Genomic DNA, 14,204 nt, shown 5'->3' with positions numbered 1-14,204 from the left:
CATAAGAGGGTATTTGCTCAAGTGCCTCTGCAAATGGAATCTTTATTTCAAGAGTCCTGAGATAGTCTGCAAAGCGGGAAAATTGTTTATCCTGTTCCGCTTGGCGGAGTTTCTGAGGATAAGGCATATTGGCTTTATATTCTTCAACCTTAGTTGCTGTAGGTTTATTTCCTACAGAAGTGGTTGGAGAAGCCAGCTTAAGGGGGTTGTTATCAGCACTTGCAGGTGTCTGACCCCTTATTGGCGTTTGAACGCCAGAATTGGGGGCTGCCTAGGCACCAGATTGCCACCCTTTTCTGGTATTTGGACGCCAGAATTGGCCATCCCTTGGGCGTTTAACGCCAACTGTCCACCCTTTCTGGCATTTGAACGCCAGAATTCCTCTCTGGGCTCTTACTGTCCTCAGAGGAATTTTGGGCAGTGGTTTGGTTATCCTCTGTCAGTTGTTCCTTTCTTGGTTTTCTGCTGCCTTGAGTTGATACATTCAATGTCTTCCTACTCCTTAATTGAACAGCTTGGCATTCCTCTGTTATCTGTTTAGATAGCTGCTGTCTTGTCTAATTCAATTGTGCTTCCATATTCTTGTTAGCATTTTTAGTGTCTTGGAGCATCTCTTTAAATTCTGCTAACTGTTTTGTTATGATGAGTAATTGCTGATTGAGTTCAACAACTTGTTCTTGAGGACTAAGTTCAGGGGATACTGCTTTAGCCTCTTCTTTCAGGGAGGACTCACTACTTAAGTACAGATTCTGATTTCTGGCAACTGTATCAATAAGTTCTTGAGCCTCTTCAATTGTCTTTCTCATGTGTATAGATCTACCAGCTGAGTGGTCTAGAGATATCTAGGCCTTTTCTGTAAGCTCGTAGTAGAAGATGTCTAACTACACCCACTCTGAAAATATTTCAGAGGGGCATTTCCTTAGCATCCCTCTGTACCTCTCCCAGACATTGTAAAGAGATTTATTATCCTCTTGTTTAAAGCCTTGGATGTCCAGCCTTAGCTGTGTCATCCTTTTTGGAGGGAAATATTGATTCAGGAATTTGTTTGATAACTGTTTCCATGTTCTTATGCTTGCTGTGGGTTGGTTATTTAACCACCTCTTAGCTTGATCTTTTACAGCAAATAGAAACAGTAATAATCTGTAGACATCCTAATCTACTTCCTTATCACGTACTGTGTCAGCAATTTGTAAGAACTGTGCCAGAAACTCAGTAGGTTCTTCTTGTGGAAGACTGGAATACTGCCAATTTTGCTGTACCATGATAATGAGCTAAGGGTTTAGCTCAAAACTGCTGGCTTTTATGGGGGTATACAGATACTACTCCCATATGCAGCAGTAGTGGGGTTAGCATATGACCCCAGAGTCCATCTGGACTGTTCATTTCCACTTAGGTCCATGATGGAGAAAGGGAGATGATGTGGATTGTAGAAATTTTTTTTTTTTTGAATACCGAAATTAAAAGAAAATAAAATAAAATAAAATAACAAGTTGAATATCAGTTCGAAAATTAGAAGAAAAAGAAAATAAAAGAAAATTGAAAACTAAATTAATTAATTAATTAAAAAGATTTGAAAAAGATGTGGGTGATGATTTTTAAAAAATGAAGAGAGAGAAATTGGTTAGGAAGTTTTGAAAAAGATATGTCTTAAAATTAAAGATACTTGTAAGAAAATAAAAAAAGAAAAGATTTGAAAAAGATTTGAGATTAGAAAAGATAAGATAAGTTAGATAAGAGAAGATAAGGAATTTAAATTAAAAAGTTTTGAAATTTAAATTTTAAATTTGAAAATTAAATTTTGAAATTTGAAATTTGAAATTTGAATTTTGAATTTTAAATTTTGAATTTTGAAAAAGTCAACAATATAAGATAAGATTTGAAAAAGATTTAAATTTTGAAAAGGTTTGATTTTGAAATTTGAATTTTTGAATTTTGGAATTTATTTGAAATTTGAGATTTGAATTTGAAATAAGATAAGATTTTTAAAAAGATATGATTTTTGAAAAAGATTTGAATTTTGAGATTTTTAAAACTAAGATAAGATAAAATAAAAATTTTAAAATAAAAATCTGAATTTTTAAATGAAATTTTCGAAAATTCAATTAAATAAAAAGAAAAGATACTTTTGAATTTAATGAGGAAAGAGAAAAACAATAAAATGACACCAAACTTAGAATTTTTAGATCAAAACAAAGAAAACAAACAAGAAAACTTTGAATGTCAAGATGAACACCAAGAACACTTTGAAGATCAAGATGAACACCAATAACAAATTTTGGAAATCTTTAAGAAAATAAAAACACAAAGGACACCAAACTTAAAAATTTTTATACTTTGGACACTAATAATTCGAAAATGCACAAGAAATACAAGGAAAGACATAAAACAAGAAAAACTAAAGATCAAACAAGGAAAATAAACAAGAACAACTTGAAGATCAAGAAAAAACAAGACATATAAAACTCAAAAATATGAAGAAAAATAATAACATGCAATTCGAAAAATTAAAGGAAAATAAAAACATACAATTGACACCAAACTTAAAACATGAAACTAAACTCAAACAGAAGATTAAATTATGAGGTTATTGGTTTTTATTTATTTATTAAAAATTTTGAAAAGAAATTTAGAAAAATAAAACAAGGATTTTAAAAATTTTAACAAGAACAATAATAAAAGACTCAAAGACAAATCACAGATTAATAAAGAAAAGTAAAAATTTTTGAAAGATTTTTTAAAAGAAAATAAAAGACTCAAACTTAGTGACTCTAAACCAACCAAAAAGGTAAATTCTTCCTAATCTAAGCAACAAAATGAACCGTCAATTGTCCAAACTCGAGCAATCTCCGACAACGGCGCCAAAAACATGATGCACGAAATTGTGATTACACTTTTCACAATTCCGCACAACTAACCAGCAAGTGCACTGGGTCGTCCAAGTAATACCTTTCGTGAGTAAGGGTCGATCCTACGGAGATTGTTGGCTTGAAGCTAACTATGGTTATTTTGTAAATCTTAGTCAGGAGATTAATGATAAGAGTGATTGTATTTATGAAAAATAAATAACATGAAATAAATAGTACTTGTGATTCAGTAATGAGAAACAGGTTGAGGTTCCGGAGATGCTCTGTCGTTTGAACCCCTGCTTTCCTACTGTCTTCTTCTCCAAGTACGCATGGCTTCCTTCAATGGCAAGCTTTATGATCCTCTCGGATGAAAAATACCAGGTACGATCTCTGCACGGCTAATCAACTGTCGGATTTCTCGTCTCGGATGAAAAATACCATGTACAGCTACCGCACAGCTAATCATCTGTCGGTTCCTACTAGCGTCGGAATAGGACCCTTGTCCTTTTGCACACTGTCACTATGCCCAACATTCGCAGGTTTGAAGCTTGTCACAGTCATCCCTTCCCAGATCCTACTCGGAATACCACAGAAAAGGTTTAGACTTTCTGGATCCCAGGAATGTTACCAATTAGTTCAAGCCTATACCACGAAGGTTCTAACCTCCAGACTCGGTCCGTGGATCAGAAACCCAAGAGATACGCACTCAAGCTGTCGTCCAATGACTACGTTGAGCTCAGATAGAATGGAGTGGTTGTCAGGCACGCGTTCATAGGGTTGAGGATAATGATGAGTGTCACGGATCATCATATTCTCCATATTGAAGTGTGAGTGAGTATCTTAGAATAGAATCAAGCATGAATGAATAGAAAATAGTAGTAATTGCATTAATCCATTGAAACACAGCAGAGCTCCTCACCCCCACCTATGGGGTTTAGAGACTCATGCCGTAGAAGATACAATATGAAGTGTAAATTGTCATAAGGTGCTAAAATAAATCTCTAAAAGTAGTTTTTATACTAAACTAGTAACTTAGGTTTACAGAAAATGAGTAACTAAGTGCAAATAGTGCAAAAATCCACTTCCGGGACCCACTTGGTGCGTGTCTGGCCTGAGATTTCAAGCTTTCACGTGCATATGCCCAAGGTTGGAGTTAAACGCCACCCTGGGTGCCAAAATGGGAGTTTAACGCCAAGAATTATGTCAGTTCTGGCATTTTACGCCAGAAAGTTTTAGGATGGCTTTGAACATCAGTTTGGGCCATCAAATCTCGAGCAAAGTATGGACTATTATATATTTCTGGAAAGCCCAAGATGTCTACTTTCCAGTGCAATAGAGAGCGCGCCAATTGGGCTTCTTTAACTCCAAAAAATCTACTTCGAGTGCAGGAGGGTCAGAATCCAACAGCATCTGCAGTCCTTTTTCAGCCTCTAAATCAGATTTTTGCTCAGGTCCCTCAATTTCAGCCAGAAAATACCTGAAATCACAGAAAAACACACAAACTCATAGTAAAGTCCAGAAATGTGATTTTTGAATAAAAACTAATAAAAATATAATAAAAAGTAATTAAATCATACTAAAAACTATGTAAAAACAATGCCAAAAAGGGTATAAATTATCCGCTCATCAAGCATCTTTCCAAGCATTTTGTCAAACACTTGGAAGGCATATAAGAAAAGTAAAATAAGATTGCAAGAAATATAAAATCTATAACTATCCAATTGTGAGAAAACAATAACAACAACTCAATTAAACAACAATAGAATATAAAACATGAATTACATTAAAATGTGATCCAAATCCAACAATAGTGCATCAACATAAAAGAGACATCAAAGGAAAATTAGCAAGAAAACTAAGAGAGAAAAGATGTAACAACAAGAAATTGAAATGGAAACAAGATGAAGTAAGAAATTGAACCCAGATCTAGAGAAGAATTAAACCTAATCCTAATCCCAATTATAGAGAGAAGAAAGAGCTTCTCTCTCTAGAAACTACCTCTAAACTAAACTCTAGTGTATGAATTGTAACTCCCCCTCAATCCTTGGTCCTTTTAGTCTTTTCCCGCCAAAATTCAGCTCAAAACTAGGCCAGGAGCACTTCTGAATTCGCCAACCACGATTTCACTAAAGAAGTCACGTGCGAGCATCAACGCGTACGCGTGGGTCACTCGTACGCGTCGCTTGGCATTTTTACTATCCACACGTACGCGTCGATGAATGCATCCCAAATTCTTGATTTTCCATGATTTCTCCACTTTGCATGCTTTTCTTTTCACTCCTTTGATCCATTCTTAGCCTTTTCATCCTGAAATCACTAACAAACACATCAAGACATCTAGTGGAATCAAAGGCGAATCAAAATTAGCAATTTAAGGGCCTAAAAAGCATGTTTTTATACTTAAGCACAATTTAGGAGAAAATTATGAAACCATGCTATTTCATTGAATAAATGTGGAAAAAATGGATAAAATCCACCTAAATTAAGCACAAAATGTACCACAAAATAGTGGTGCATCAAGTACAGAGAATTTCCAGTGAGGTATCCTGTGTACAAGAAATAAATAACACAAAAATTTCGAAAACCAACAAAGAAAAATAGACCACAAAAATAAGAAATAATGAAAAGAAATATAATCAAAAATAAAATAAGATTACTAAGGGGACACCAAACTTAATTTCTGAAATTAAGGAAAAATAACTAGCTTAAATTTGAAAATATTAAGGAGATAAATCAAACTAAACTAAAACAAACACCTAATCCAAGCAATCGAACAACAGTTAGTTGTCAATCACAGTCAATTCCTGGCAACAGCACCAAAAATTGATGCGGAATTCAAAGTCCACAAACTAATCGGCAAGTGCACTGGGTCATACCAAGTAATATCTCAGGTGAGTGAGGGTCAATCCCACGAGGATTAATGGACTGAGCAACAATAGTCGAATGACTTACTTAGTCAGGCAAGTAGAAAATGGTATTTTGAGGGTTGTAAATCACATTAAACATTACTTCAAAGAGTAAGAAAGAAAGCAGTAGAATTGGTGAGAAATGTATATGCGAAAATAGTTAAGGTTTTAGAGTTGTTTATTCGTCCAGATTAAGTTTTTTTACCAACTATTTTAATCATGCAAGATTCATTTCATAGAAAACTGTAATTGACTGAACCCTAATTCCTTAGTAATTTAGTCTCCTCTAAACTAATCAACCGCCAATTCCTTGGTCACTTAATATAGATTAGAGGGTTAGGTTCAATTTTAGTTTATTAGGCACAAAAACCCTAATTACCCAGATATAAGAGGATTATATGTCATGTATCATGTTAAGTCCAAGCAATAAGCAGTTTAGAAGGAATTTACTTTCAAACTAATATTCAAGTGAGATAACTTTTCTAAGAATCACAAGAATTTATATAGAACAAGGGATGTTCTTCCGATATACCCAGATTTATAAGACGAAGAACGAAAGTACTCCTCAAAACTAAATCAATACATTAATTAAAATAGAATGATAATAGTGTTAATCCATAAAAATAAACAGAGCTCCTAACCTTAACCAATGAGGTTTAGTGTTAATCCCCCGAAGGGCTAAATCTTTTTCCTTTTATATCTAACCTAATTTGATTTGAAACTAAAATAAAATAATAAATTCTGAAGCTAAAATATTTTGTTTGTAAATAAAATAAAATATAACAATTAAAATCCAAATCCAACTAAAGATGCTCTTTGGTGAAACTTGATTCGTATTGCTGGTGCTAAAAGCCAGATTTAGTGTTTAGCACCCTAGGGGGCAAAAAGTCTCCTTTCAATTATGGCTTGCTGGTGCTTGACGGAGGAAAAATGTCGGTAAAGAATTTCTAAATAAAATCACGTTGTAAGTATAGATCTAAACCGACAATTTATCCTTGGTCAACGTTTAATTTGTTTGTCACTTAAGCAAACCCAATAAAATTAACCAAATTATTTAAACCTCGGGTCGTCTCTCAAAGGAATTGTAGGAAAGTGTAGTTTATTATTGGCTCTGAGGTATATTTTGGGGGTTTTGTAAGAAGAAACAAGAAAGTAAAATGATAAGAAAATAAACTAATAACTAAGAAAGCTCTTAGCAAAGAAAGAGAATTAGAAGTCCTATCCTCATTATCATCATCAATTATGATGGTAAATATAAATTGCCTTCACTTAGTTAACATCTAACGAATGAAGAAAAGTCAAGTGCATACAATCAACTTGAGTTCACAAGTCCTAGTCAACTCATAGTGAGAGACTAGTTTTAGTGAAGTTCAAGCTAACCAGCAATCTTCAATTACCAATCAACAAGAGACTTTGACAATTCAAGAGTCTCCAAATCATCAACCCAAGCCAAGAACACAAAAATCTATTTTAAAATCCGACTAAACATTTTATCAAATACTTGAAAGGCACAAAATAAAAACATGAAAAACTAACAAGAAATAGTAAAACCCAAGACTAACAATTGCAAGAAAACAATAAGACAAATTAAAGAAAGCATTAATATGAAAATATAAATTGCATTAATAAAGATCAAGAGTAGCAAGAGTGTAAAACATAAAGGCAACAAAGTGAAGGAAATAACAAGTAGAATTAAAGGACAAAGGTGCACGAATAATAGGTTACAAGGAAATGTAAATGAAAACAAGAATTAAATCTAAATCTAAGAAGAAATTGAAAGAAGAAACCCTAAAACCTAGAGAGAGGAGAGAGCCTCTCTCTCTCTCTAGAATTCTACATCTAAAATCTAAAGTGTGTAAAAGTGAATGAATGACTACAAAAAATAAAGGTTTTCGCAACGGTCAAAAACCGTTGCCGTAGATTGAAAAAACGTTCCTAAAACTTTAGGCAACGCTTTGGCAACGGTTTTTGACATGTGGTATATACGGCCGTTGCCAATGGTCAAAGGCAACGGTTTTTTACCTAAGGCAATGGTGACAAAAAAACCATTGCCAAAATTACTAGCATAGACAACGATTTTGAAAGAAAATTTTAAACAACGGTTTTGAATCGTTATTCGATAAACAACGGTTTTAAACCATTCTCTTTCATAATCCAACAGTTTAAAACCATAACTGGATAAGCAACGATTTTAAACTGTTGTAGTTTTATTATTCACAAAGCCAACGATTTTAAATAGTTACCGTTGGTTCATTTTTGGCAACGGTTTTAATACCATTACCATTTTATAGTCGTCTAAGACGACGATTTTAAAATGTTACCATTGGTGTTGTATTTTGGCAACGGTTTTAATTTCAATTTTTTTTAATTATTTAGTATCAATAAATAATCTAAACTATTTGAATAAAATCACTAAAGAAAAACAATTGAACATTTCCCATCAAATTTGACTTATAAAAATTGTTGTCAGATCCACAATCACATATTATTTGCTAGTAAGAATAAGATATGTGTACATTTCCTTATGTTTCTAAAAGAAACAAGACTAATATTCTCACTTGAACATATTCCCAAATAGCTTCTTTATCTTTAATCCCCTCCAGTTTATGAAAATTAATGGACAAACATCTGAATTCCTTGCCACTGTGCCCAATTTGCTCAAGTTGTTTACAGCTTCATGAGTAGGACCAATTGCCTCTCCTTCAATATCTAGAGTAATTTCTTCTCTATCTTCCAACTGTCTTGCATGAATCTTCAAGCATTGTGTAGGTCCTCGTGTTTTTCAAAGAGACTAAAACATTAATATTTTTAGCATTATATACCATCCCTCTTATTGATTTATATATGTTTAATTAAAAAAAAAACAGCTTCATCCATTTAGCTAAATGAATAAAATTCCATAATTTCACTATTGCTAATGATTTATTCCAGCTACCTAGGAAACTAGAATTTGCTTCTAAAACTAAAGTCAAAGTGTAAAAAGAGTCAAATAGATCCTTTTCTTATATCAAATCATAGTATATACATGTACCTTTTCTTGTACAATTAATGAGTACTTCTTGTACAATTAATAAGTACAGATTCTATTCAGATATTGTTCCTATTCAAATCCTATTCAGATATTGATCTCATTTCAGTGACAAATTTATCACTTGATAAAATATAAATTGTAATATAAAAATAGCCCAACAACATATGCAGCAATATATGTTGAAATTGTGTGTGTGTGTGTGTGTGTGTGTGTGTGTGTGTGTGTGAACTGAAGTGTGAACTTGTGCGTGTGTGGGGAACTAGCCCACCATATGCAGCTACACAAACATAATAATTTTACGTTAACTGAAGTGTGAAATTGAAATAAAGAAAACTTAAAAATATTATAATAAGTTATGAGCAATATCTATTTTGCTTAAATTGATACCGGCCTTATTCGTGAAAGCTTTCTCTCTTAATTCAATGAATGACAAGCAATTAAAAACTTTCCCAAAGAAGAAAGAAGAAAGAATGAACTAGGACTAAATAGAAAAGATGCAGAAGCTAAAAAAACAGATAGCTTGCAGTGAAAGTAAACTGAACTATTATTTAGAAAAATGATAGCAATTACATCTCAATTACATAGCGAGTTATTTATAGCCTAGTGCACCAAGTAAAAGTCACAGACTCTCACAACTGCTATAAGAAAACTAACTACTTAACACTTGAGTCTTGATTTTCTTGTTCGGGTTTTGCTATTTAACTTGAGTCTTGATTTTATTGAAAGCCTAGCTCAAATTAATCAATTCAAGTAAATTAATCGTACTTATTAATGAAAATAACAAAAAGCCATGTCCTCACATACAACCATTCTCATCATCATGCTCACCGAACACTCTTTCTCAACCCCCGCCCTGCCGCCCCCACCAATTAATAGATCCAATAAATTATTTATTAAAATATATCCCTATTATACAAAGAAGTCATCATATCTAAATCTTTCACAGCAGTAAATTTAAAGAGAAATGATGTCATAAAATATTTTTAAAGAGACAAAAAATTTACCTTTTACAGTATTGTCTATGACCTCAGCCTCAGTTGGATTAATATAATCCTTGTCCTGCTCATCTATATTATCTCCTTCATTCTCATCCAATTGCTCTTCACCTGTAGTGTAGCTCAATTGTAGAAGATTTAAATTTTGGATTCATTGTGATTCAATATGATTAAACAAAAAAAGTTCAAATAGTAAAGACTATGATAGAGAATATAAAAAAATAAATAAATACGTTAAAACTTATAATATAAGTGCTAGAAGAAGCTATGAAGTACTAGTTTTTGAAGAAGATAAAAAGTATATACCAAGTCAATTTATGACTATTAAAGCCAAGACTTATTACGTACTCATCTTTTCATATATTCCTGAGTGTGGTATCTATATCCTTCTCACAGTAAATAATCCAAAAGAAAAAAGATGCCGTTTGGTTTCTATGCAATACTCATCAAGAACTAAGAGTTAGTTATAGCATTTCCCAAGGCATCTCTTGCACACTGCTACCTCTGATATCAAGGTAACGCAAGCTTATCAAATCACATCTTCTTTTAGGTAAACTTGTGAGTTTAGTGTAGTTTGTTAACAATAGTATCTGCAAATTATGCAGATCACAAATGGAATCTGGTAGTGTCTGCAATGGAGTGTTAGAAAGGTTAAGAAAACACAGATGAATCAGTTTTCCAATACTCTTATCCTATTCTGACCAAAATCAAAATAGCACTATACCAAATCAATATTAAAATCAAAATAAAATCAAAATAGCATTTCCAGAGAACCAATTTCCAAATCAAAATCAAACAGCATTATACTAAATCAATATAAAAATTAATATTAAAATCAAAACAAAACCAAAACAACATTTTCAGAGACCTAATTACCAAATCAAAATTATAACAATATTATAACAAATTAATATTAAAATTAAAATAAAATCAGAGTAGCATTGACAGAGAACCAGTTACGTACTAAATCAATATTAAAATCAAAATAAAATCACAACAGCATTTCCAAATAATAATTTAGTGAACAAAAGCAACAGTAAAAGATTAGCAAATCCCACATTCCCATACTTTATTCCACTCCCTAATCACAACACCATAATCAGTTAATCACGTCTCATCTCATAATCCAAACTCTAATCACTATTCAAAGGACTGAAACAAACAGAAAAGCAGAAACTCACACACCACTTTTCTTTCTTCTTCTTAACTCCAACAAAAATGGCCAACAACCAAACACGCCCTAACTAAACAAAAGAAAATCAGAGAAAAAGACCACTTACCACAGATGACAACCCACAATCAGCCAAGGCAATGAAGCAGAAGCAGCGAGGTAGAAGCAGTGAAGCAGAATTAAATATAATACTAAGTTCTCCCTCACCTTTATAATGATTTTCCAGTGAACAAAAAAGTTAGCAAATTAAATATAATACTAAGCCTAATGCTAATAATGTTTACTAATAGAGAGGGGACGAGGAAAAGAAAGATAAATGTTAGGATAAAATTTGTGGAAAGAAGACTAAATAAAGCATTTAAACAATTCGGTTACCTAGTGTTTCTCAGAGCAGTACCTCACTTGTCTGCAACTACTGCAGAGTTTATCTCCTTTCTATGTTCCACACCAATTGCAAAAAGCAGCTGAAAGAATAAAAGATTTCCATCTTTTAATAAGATGTGCCTAATCAATAGAAGTACTAATACACCGATCTTAATGTGAAAACAGGTCATATATTAGTCATATACAAAGCAAAAATAATAGTAGAAATAATACACAGTATAGCAACAATAAAAATACAATGTAAGAGCAGCTTGTTCAGGGCATCAAATTAAGTCTGAGATTGAAATGTAGCAAAAGCATAATGCCACAAAATCAAAAAGATGGATTGCATGTACTCACGAACTCTATAACTCATGCAATAACTCTAGAATGCTACTCCTCATAAGGAAATAGTCACCAGTTATAATCCATCTCCATGTTTACAGTATCTTTAGGGTAGTGAAGTGTGATAATCCATCTCTATGTTTATAGGGAGTGTCATAAATCTTAATTTACATAAAAGTTGCATCACTCAATCACCTAGAATATTATCACTGAGAGAACCCATCATTTAAACTCAGAGAACCAGTGACCAAAATAGGCAGCATTATACCAAATCAAAATTCAAATCAAAACAGAAACCAAATCAATTAAACTCCAACAACAGTGACCATGGTTGCAGCAAAATGGAGAATTCAAACTCAATGGAATCGAAAACAGAAATGAATTCAATGGAATTCAAAACAGAGACGGCTTACAATAAAAGAACGAAGCAACAGCAATAGGAGAGGCAGCCCCCTTCTCTCCGGTCCGTGATTCTGGCGACCAGAGGCACGGCGGTACGGTGTGTTCTCCAGTGACAATCGACGGCGGCAGCGGCTCCTCTTTTGGTGGCGACAAGCATGAACGGCGGCTCCTCTCCACGGCCACGGCGACGGACCTTCGACGGCAACAGTGGAGATCAGACACGACGGAGCTGGCAGCACAGGCGGCGTCTTTTTTCTCCCCCACGAGCTTCCTTCCTCACGCATCTCTTCTCCCTCGCGACAACAATGACATCACGGCAGCGGCGGTGTGACGGGTTCAACAGAGGCACAGCGACGGTGACGTGACGGTGCGGCTTCGACGGCGTTCGGCTCCTTGGCGGCTTCAGATCTGACGGTGACGTGACCTCTCTTCTCTTCCTCTGCTGTGTGTGCGTGGGTTGAAAGAGAAAGGAAGGTGAAGGGTTGCGTGTTTCAGAGGCTGGAAAAAGGGAAAATTTTGGGTTTCTTTGTTTAAGGTGAAAATTTAGGGTACAATGAAATTGGAAATTTAGAGTTAAGGAATTTGTTGTATCAATTTATTAATTGATTTTTAATTATGTATTCTTATTTAAAATAATAAAATGATATAATTAATTTTTTATTTATAAAAAATAAAGTATTAAATTATAAGAATATCAATTATTTAAATTAAATTATATAAAATTTTTATTATTATATAATTATTAAATTTTATAATTTAAATATAAAAAATTATTCAACAATTATAAATTATATAAAAATTTTAATTCAAATAGTCAAAATTTTATTATTTTTAAATTTTTAAAATTTTAAATTATAAATAAAAAAATATTCAATAATGTTAAAGTTAGGTAAAAATCTTAATTTATTTTAAATTTAATTTATCAAAACTTACTTTAATTATCTTTAATAAAATAATTTCTGAAATTAAAGTCTCTAATAAATAAATAAACTAAAATTAGTTCATAATATGAATTTTTTAAAAATTAGCTCATAATATTTTTTATTTATTTATAACAATAATTTTTGAGTATTCTACTAATTTAATATTTACATAGAACTATTTTTATATGTATCTTTTAATTTTTATAATTATTTAAATATTAAAAAATTATTTCTTAATAAAAAAGTTATTGTAATAGTTATGAAACCGTTCATTTAAATAGTCAAAGAGAATAGTTTTATTTTATTGCTATAACTTAATGAAAAATTAAACTTCAACAGCAACACTATAAAAATCATTGTCTAAAATCAACTAAGAGAACAGTTTTAAAGTGTAGCAACTTTGGCAACAATTTTTAAGCGTATCTTTTGTATAATTATTTAAACAACATTAAAAAATCGTTGCTTAAAAAAAATTCTAGTAATGGTTATAAAACCATTCTTTAAAATAGTCAAAGAGAACGGTTTTATTTTGTTGTTATAAAATAATGAAAACTGAACTTCAACAGTAACATTGTAAAAAACCGTTGTCTAAAACTATCTAAGAGAACGATTTTAAGGCGTTGAAGATTTTGGCATTAATAAAGCCTATATTTGTTGTAGTAATGATTCGAATGATTCCTTCCAACTCCACTCTGCAGCCTCTTGTCTTCATTTTTGGGCCTGAAACTGGGTCAAAAGCAGCCCAGAAATCATCCCAGCGAATTTCCTTTACTAAGGCACGTGACACTCGACACGCGTACACTTCAATCACGCGTACGCGTCGTTTGAACTCTGCACTGGCCACGCGTAGGCGTCAGCCACGCGTGCAGATCATTTGGACTATGGCTTGGTCATGCGTATGCGTCATCCATGCATACGCGTCGAGACCGGCTTCTCAAATCTCCAAATTCTTGTGTTCCTTCCACTTTTGCATGCTTCCTTTCCATCCTCTAAGCCATTCCTGCCCTATAAACTTTGAAAACACTTAACACACATATCATAGCATCGAATGGTAATAAGAGAGGATTAAAAATTAGCAATTTTATGGCCTAAGAAGCATGTTTTCAATTATAGCACAAAATTAGGAAGAAAAATTAAAAACATGCAATTTACATGAAAAGTGGGAGAATAATTGATAAAATCCTCTCAATTCAATCCAAAATATACCATAAAAAAAGTGGTT

At 32.8% G+C, this 14,204-nt stretch overlaps 1 long non-coding RNA gene across 2 annotated transcripts; it reads right to left on the bottom strand.

Annotated features, from left to right (window-relative positions):
- Positions 1 to 8,165: 8,165 nt before the first annotated feature.
- On the bottom strand, positions 8,166 to 12,628 carry LOC112770827 (uncharacterized). 2 transcript variants are annotated; one of them, XR_011876018.1, is made up of 5 exons: positions 12,071 to 12,620; positions 11,325 to 11,413; positions 11,059 to 11,156; positions 9,788 to 9,889; positions 8,166 to 8,543 (listed from the first exon to the last, which is right to left on the bottom strand). It is a non-coding gene; the product is annotated as an uncharacterized lncRNA (long non-coding RNA). The 2 variants fall into 2 exon arrangements; XR_011876019.1 differs by lacking the exon at positions 11,059 to 11,156 and having other exon boundaries at positions 12,071 to 12,628.
- Between the last annotated feature and the right edge of the window lie 1,576 nt (positions 12,629 to 14,204).

The sequence above is a fragment of the Arachis hypogaea genome, chromosome 18 (genome assembly GCF_003086295.3).
Source record: "Arachis hypogaea cultivar Tifrunner chromosome 18, arahy.Tifrunner.gnm2.J5K5, whole genome shotgun sequence".
NCBI classification, from domain to species: domain Eukaryota; kingdom Viridiplantae; phylum Streptophyta; class Magnoliopsida; order Fabales; family Fabaceae; genus Arachis; species Arachis hypogaea.
Note: the sequence above shows the minus strand (reverse complement) of the source record. Positions and strands in the feature narration are given on the sequence as shown.